This window comes from Ornithorhynchus anatinus, chromosome 5 (genome assembly GCF_004115215.2).
Source record: "Ornithorhynchus anatinus isolate Pmale09 chromosome 5, mOrnAna1.pri.v4, whole genome shotgun sequence".
Classification (NCBI taxonomy): Eukaryota; Metazoa; Chordata; class Mammalia; order Monotremata; family Ornithorhynchidae; genus Ornithorhynchus; species Ornithorhynchus anatinus.
Window position 1 is genome coordinate 53,854,358 of NC_041732.1, and position 7,796 is coordinate 53,862,153.

At 46.3% G+C, this 7,796-nt stretch overlaps 1 non-coding gene across 1 annotated transcript; it reads left to right on the plus strand.

Annotated features, from left to right (window-relative positions):
* The first annotated feature begins 5,548 nt into the window (after window positions 1–5,548).
* On the plus strand, window positions 5,549–5,621 carry TRNAK-UUU. The gene has a single exon. It is a non-coding gene; the product is annotated as a tRNA-Lys (tRNA).
* The last annotated feature ends 2,175 nt before the right edge of the window (window positions 5,622–7,796 follow it).

Here is a 7,796-nt window from a genome sequence, read left to right on the forward strand (position 1 = left end):
CTTAGTTCAGTGCTTCTTTAGTCTGCGGGCTCTCAATAAATATGACTGATAAATTATGAATATAAAACTTCCATATGGCCCTGTCCCCACAATGAAGTTTTTCTTCTGCCTCCTCCTCCTCCTCCTTCCCTTCACCAGCTATCTGTTTCTGACATACTCAAGGGCCTGGATATTTCAGAAGGATGAGTCATTAAGAAGAAAACTTTAGGCCAGAGTCGGAGCACACCCAGAATATAACCTTTTCACTACCCTGCCTTGTCAACTTGCCAGTACCAGTGAAAGTACTGAAATAGTCCAATGGACCAATTTGTCATTGTCCACGCCTTGTGGTTATTGATTGAAGGCCCTGGAAATTAGGACATGCAGCCTCCAAAAACATTTTTCATTTTTCATTTCCCAAGGCTCCAGACAGAAAAATTCACTAAACTTCTAAATGATGAAAGCCAATTCCACATCTGGTACATATATTTACAAGAAGAAAGATCAAAAACTGAAATTTCTTTAAACACTATTGAAAGCTGAATTATGTTCACGAGGACTGCAACAAATGTAGAAAAAAAAGGCAGCGCAATGATGGATAACCCTCCTAGGTTTTGTAACAAGGGCTTGGTGTAGCCCAGTGTCTCCTCGTCCCTGAAGAAGAAAATTAAAACAAGACACTCTGCTAAACCCTCTTTTCCTCTTCACCCACTCCCTTCTGTATCGCTCCGACTTGCTCTCTTTATTCATCCCCCATCCCAGCCCCACAGGTCTTATGTTCATATCTGTCATTTATCTGCGCATATTAATGTCTGTCTCCTCCTCTAGACTATAAGCTCACTGTGGGGAGGGAATGTGTCAGTTTATAGTTATATTGTATTCTCCCAAGTGCTTAGTACAGTGTTCTGCACAAAGAAAGTGCTCAATAAATACCATTAACTGACTGGCTGACTGATCTGTGACAACAACCCAGTTCTAGCTTGTATTAAAATTTAAAAAATCTCATCCTTCTACATAGATTTCCTCTGCGTGTTTGTTCTTTCTGGCTCAGCTTAACTCATTTTGATGTCATTTCTTTGGCCCTTGGTTGTTCATCCATCTATGACCTGTAATGTTCTCCTCATGTGATTCATCAAGGTTTAAATAGCTCATTCCATCTTTGAAAATTAGAGTTTTTCTGTGGTATTGGTTAAGTGCTTACTATGTGCCAGGCACTGTACTAAGCATCGGGGGAAATAAAAGCTAATCAGATTGAACACAGTCCATATCCCCCAGGGGGCTCGCAATCTTAATCTCCATTTTACATATGATGTAACTGGGACACAGAGAAGTGAAGCGTCATCCCAAGGTCACACAGCAGACAAGTGGTGGGGCCGGGATTGGAACCCAGGTCCTTCTAATTCCCAGGTCCATCCTCTATCCATTAGGCCACACTGCTTCTCACAAGTTTTATTTAAAGCCATAAAAAATACAAACATTTATGAGATCGCTAAGATCAATTTACTGAGGCAACTTGATCGATCAGTTGGTCAATCGTATTTATGGAGCACTTACTGTGTGTAGACCACTGCGCTAAGCGCTTGGGAGAGTACAATATAACAGTCAACTGCCACATTCCCTGCCCACGATGAGCTAACGGTCTAGAGGAGGAGACAGCATTAATACAAATAAATAAATTACAGATATAATAAATAAATTAGAGATATGTTAAATAGATTACAGGTAAGGTGAATATGACTATTCACCTTACAGAAATGGGATGCATGAACATCTCTTCTCATTCTTAGCTTAATATTTGCCTTACATTCATATCATTACTGCCTATCAATGAGCGTGAGGAAATGGAACGAAAGTGGTACATCAATGCACCGTAATAGAAACTCGACGTGGAAAAGACCTTAAACATCTTCCACTGTTTTCTTTTTGCATGGCAAGATTGAACTCTTCAACATGGGTAGATGTGTGGTCTCATAGTTAAACCACAGGGGAAACATCTGTCAAATTTTCATATCCTCATATATTTCATATTTTAAAATGTGTTTTCCATGCGCGGTTAAATACTTAAATACAAATGGGTCAATTCTGTAGTTAAATTATACGGAGCCGAACATATTTGAAACATTTTCGAGATGAGATGAGGTTTCGTTCTTTGAACCTCTCCGGGCTTATGTCAAGTGTAAAGGCAGATGATGGTAAACTGTACAAGTTGACGCAAAGTGATGCTGAGGTTCATGAGTTCATGAAAAATAAACTGACCTCTGTTTTATGTTATGTTTTATGTTATGTTATGTTATGTTATGTTATATGTTATGGAGAAGCAGCGTGGCTCAGTGGAAAGAGCCCGGGCTTTGGAGTCAGAGGTCATGGGTTTGAATCCCGACTCTGCCACTTGGCAGCTGTGTGACTCTGGGCAAGTCACTTAACTTCTCTGTGCCTCAGTTCCCTCATCTTTAAAATGGGGATTAAGACTGTGAGCCCCACGTGGCGCAACGTGATTCCCCCGTGTCTACCCCAGCGCTTAGAACAGTGCTCGGCACATAGTAAGCGCTTAACAAATCCCAACATTATTATTATTATTATGCTTTGAATGCACTGGGGAAAGAGTACTGAAAAATGAACAGAAAGGACAGTGCCGATATGAGACTCCTGAAGTGGCTTCCCGAGCCAGGGTAGGGCTCCACATCGGCCATCAGCCTGGCTCCTGAGGGCCACTCCCAACCCAGGAGACAGGATTGGTCACATGCCTGACTCCTGCTCCCACACACCCCCTTGCTTCCCCTCCTCCCACCCATGCCCTTGTTTAATAATACTAATAATAATGATATTTGTAAAGTGCTTACTCTGTGTCAAGCACTGTTCCAAGCACTGGGGTAGATACAAACTCATCGGGTTGGACACAGTCCCTGTCCCACTTTACAGGCGAGATAACTGAGGCCCAGAGAAGTTTAGTGACTTGCCCTAGGTCACACAGCAGGCAAATGGCAGAGCTGGGATTAGGACCCAGGCCCTTCCGACTCCTAGGCTCATGCTCTATCCACTAGGCTATGCTGCTTCACACAGCCATGCCGCTTCATATTTCCCCTCCTCCCAGCCATCCCCTTGCTTCCCCTCCCCACAACCTCCCCCTTGCTTCTCCTCCTCCTCCAATAATAATAATGATGGTGGTATTTGTTGAGCGCTTACTATGTGCGAAGAACCGTTCTAAGCTCTGGGGGGCGGGGATACAAGTTGATCAGGATGTCCCACGTGGGGCTCACAATTTTAATCACCGTTTTCCAGAGGAGGTAACTGAGGCCCAGAGAAGTGATTTGCCCAAAGTCACACAGCTGGCAAGCGGCGGAGCCGGGATTAGAACCCATGACCTCTGACTCCCAAGCCCGGGCCCTTCCCACTGAGCCACGCTGCTTCTCTACAAGCCAACCCAATTGTTTCCTCTCCTCCCAGCCATGCCCTTGCTTCCCCAGCTCCCAGCCACCCCCCTCTTCCCTTCCTCCCAGCCATGTCCTTGCTTCCCCTTCTCCCAGCCATTCCCTTGCTACCCCCATCCCAGCCGCCCCCTTGCTTCCCCACTCAGTGCCCCCCTTGCTTCCCCCAACCATCCCCTTGCTACCCCCATCCCAGCCGCCCCCTTGCTTCCCCTCCTCCCAGCCATTCCCTTGTTTCCCCCAACCATCCCCTTGCTACCCCCATCCCAGCCGCCCCTTTGCTTCCCCTCCTCCCAGCCATTCCCTTGCTTCCCCTCCTCCCAGCCATTCCCTTGCTTCCCCACTCCCATCCCCCTTTGCTTCCCCCATCCCAGCCTCCCCCTTGCTTCCCCTCCAAGTCTCCCTCTCGTTTCTCCTCTTCCCAGACGCCCCCTTATTTCCTCCCCCCTTCACAGAATCCCCCTTGTTCCCCTCCTCCTAAATTCCCCTTTGCTTCCCCTCCTCTGAGCCTCCCCCTTGCTTCCCCTCCTCTGAGGCACCTCACATAAGATAATAATAATAACGTTGGTGTTTGTTAAGCGCTTGCTATGTGCCGAGCACTGTTCTAAGCGCCGGGGGAGATACAGGGTATTCTTCAGGTTGTCCTACGTGAGGCTCACAGTCTTAATCCCCATTTTACAGATGAGGTAACGGAGGCACCGAGAACTTAAGTGACTTGCCCAAAGTCACACAGCTGACAGGTGGCGGAGCCGGGATTAGAACCCACGACCTCTGACTCCTAAACCCGTACCTGATTGTCCTGCTGGGGAGGTGGAAGATTGTTTTTCTAGGAATTCTTTCACCTCTGTTCCCTCCCTCGGGCTGCCTGCCCTCCCTGGTGTTCACTCCCCACAGAATCTACCGGGCCTCAGCTACGGTGTTTGTTCCAGGCGCTGTACTAAGCACTGAGGAAGATACAAGCTAATCGGGTTGGACGCCGTCCCTGTCCCACATAGGGCTCCCGGTCTTAATTTCTATTTTACAGATGAGGTGAATGAGGCATAGAGAAGTGAAGTGACTTGCCCAAGGTCACACAGCAGACAAGTAGCAGAGCAGGGAACGTAGAGTCTGATTCCCAGCCCCGTGCTCTAGCCACTCGGCCACGCTGCTTAAGAGAAGCAGCGTGGCTCAGTGGAAAGAGCACGGGCTTTGGAGTCAGGGGTCATGAGTTCGAATCCCAGCTCTGCCACTCGGCAGCTGTGTGACTGTGGGCGAGTCACTTCACTTCTCTGTGCCGCAGTTACCTCGTCTGTAAAGTGGGGATTAAGACCGCGAGCCCCACGTGGGACAACCTGATTCCCCTGTGTCTACCCCAGCGCTTAGAACAGTGCTCGGCACATAGTAAGCGCTTAACGAATACCGACGTTATTATTCCTCTCTCCCCTAATCGACCAATCAATTTATTGAGCACTTACTGTGTGCAGAGCACTGCACTAAGCACCTGGGAGAGAACAGTACAAGAGTTGGTAGACGTGATTCCTGCCCTCAAGAAGCTTACAGTCTAGCGGAGGAGTTTACGGTTTATTACTGGGAGACGCAGGGCCCCGTAGAGTCCAGCTATGTCCGGGGTCCAGCGGGAGGGGAGCGTGGGGAAGGGTGCGACGTGGCATTCATCGTATTCATCCACTGTTTGGGGGTCAACTAAGATTTAACCACGGCACCCCTGCTCTTGACAAACCCCATGAACGGATTCCATACCCGGTTAACCGGTCTGGACCTCGCCCTTCTCTACGAAAAACGCAGCCTCCAATCCAGTTGAAATTCAAGGACTGAGGCTAACCGAATGGGCCAAGCTTGGGGTTTTGATATTTTAAATTGAGGCCTTGGAAGCTGAAGCACTGAACTAAATTGTACCGGCGGCCGATCGATTAACTGGACCTTTACTGGTTACTTCATCCTAAAAATTGCACTTCCTGATAGTTTGCATTATCAGGATAAAGACTGTGAGCCCCATGTGGGACGGGGACTGCCTAATGTGATTGACTTCTTCTACCTCAGTGCTCAGTACAGTGTTTGGCACACAGTAAGGACTTAAGTAAAATAATAATAATGATAATAATGGTAGTAATAATAACAATAATAATGAAAATATATTAAAAAAATGAGCCCGGATAGCTCAGTCGGTAGAGCATCGGACTTTTAATCTGAGGGTCCAGGGTTCAAGTCCCTGTTCGGGCGGGTAAAGCTTCTTCTCAGCGCTTAGAACAGTGCTTGGCACATAGTAAGCGCTTAACGAATACCAACATTATTAAAAAAGCTCGGCCGAGTGGATAGAGCACAGACCCGGCAGAAAGACCTGAATTATAATACCGGCTCTGCCCCTTGTGGGCTTTGCAACTCTGGGCAAATCACTCAGCTTCTCTGTGCCTCATTTGCCTCAGCTGTAAAATGGGATTTAAGACGATGAGCCCCATGTGGGACAAGGGCTGTAGCCAATCTAATTATCTCGTATTTACCCCAGTACTTGGAGAAGCAGAGTGGCTCAGTGGAAAGAGCACGGGCTTTGGAGTCAGAGGTCATGAGTTTGAAACCCACCTCTGGCTCTTCTCAGCTGTGTGACTTTGGGCAAGTCACTTAACTTCTCTGTGCCTCAGTTACCTCATCTGTAAAATGGGGATTAAGACGTGAGCCCCACGTGGGACAACCTGATTCCCCTGTGTCTACCCCAGCGCTTAGAACAGTGCTCTGCACAGAGTAAGCGCTTAAAAAATACCAACATTATTATTACAGGGTCTGGCACATAGTAAGTGCTTAACAAATACCATTAAAAAAAGACATTAGATCACAATCAAATTATTTTACCTTCTTAAATGCCCTTTTAGGGTTGGAAACAGGGAAGTATGGTTTCTGTCAAGGACTTCGTGGAAATTAACTCCCTCTTAATCTTCCCAACTCCATAAATTCCTAACTAAAGGAAGCTAAAAAAAGTATGCCATCATTGCAAGGGTGTCAAAAACTTCATCATTTAGAAATAGGGCTGAGGCCAAATCAAGGAGAGTTGCATATTTAGTATTACTTCCCCTTACATTTTGCAACAAAGACTTGAGCAAGAAACAGTGTTTGTAGGGGAAACATTATATGTGAGTTGGTTTTCAGTAACATTCCCTGAGGACTATGGTCTTCGTTAAGAACTTATTATGTGTCAAGCACTGTTCTAAGCTCTGGGGGAGATACAAATAAATCAATGCAATCGATCAGAATGGATGCAGTTCTTGTCCCAGATGGGGCTCACAGTACAAGTAGGCGGGAGAACAGGTATTGCACCCCCATTTTTCAGATGAGGAATCTGAAGCACGGAGAAGTGAAATAACTTGCCCAAGGATTCCCAAAAGGCAAGGGCAGAACTGGGAATAGAACCCAGGTCCAGTGACTCCAGACCTTTGCTCTTTCCACCTTAATACATGGTGGAGTAGAATGATAGAATTAGAATACAATAATGGTAATAAAAATAATAATAATGTGGTATTTGAGCACTTACTATGGGCCGAGCAATGTACTAAGCCCTGGAGAAAAAACAATATAAGCAAATTGGACGCGATCTCTGTAATAATGTGGTATTTAAGCACTTACTATGGGCCGAGCAATGTACTAAGCCCTGGAGAAAAAACAATATAAGCAAATTGGACGTGATCTCTGTCCCACATGGGGCTCCCGACATAAAGGGGAGGAAGCAGAGACATTTGATCCCCATTTTAAAGGTGAAGAAAGTGAGGCAGAGAAGTCAAGTGATTTACCCAAAGTCACACAGCCGGGGTGTTCTTCCTGATTCTTAGGCCTGTACTCTTTCCACTGGGGCACTGTACATTAAGCGCTTAGTCCAATGCTTTGCCCGGAGTGAGCACTCAATAAATACGATTGAATGAATCAAAGAAGTGCTAGACCCCCTTGCACTCTGACAATAAAGGGATCTTCAAAACACTTGCCATTGAAACGGCAGGGCCAGTTAAGCTTTAAGACAGAGGAAGTTCGAGAAGAACACAGGAAATATAAGAAGCCAGCGTGAGTAAAGCAGAACAAAGCATGACAGTTTCACTTGTAGAAACAGTGGTTAAACCATTGAACATTCATTTTTTTGTTGTTTAATAGAACACGCAACTGTAGCAATGCTTGAAAGTGGGATCACAGTATCAAGGAAGAAAATGTAAACTCCCTCTAGATTGTAAGCTTGTTGTGGGCGGGGAATGTCACTGTTTATGGTGACGTTCTGTTTAGAGAAGCAGCGTGGCTCAGTGGAAAGAGCCCGGGCTTGGGAGTCAGAGATCATGGGTTTGAATCCCGGCTCTGCCACTTGTCAGCTGTGTGACTGTGGACAAGTCACTTATCTTCTCTGTGCCTCAGTTACCTCATCTGTAA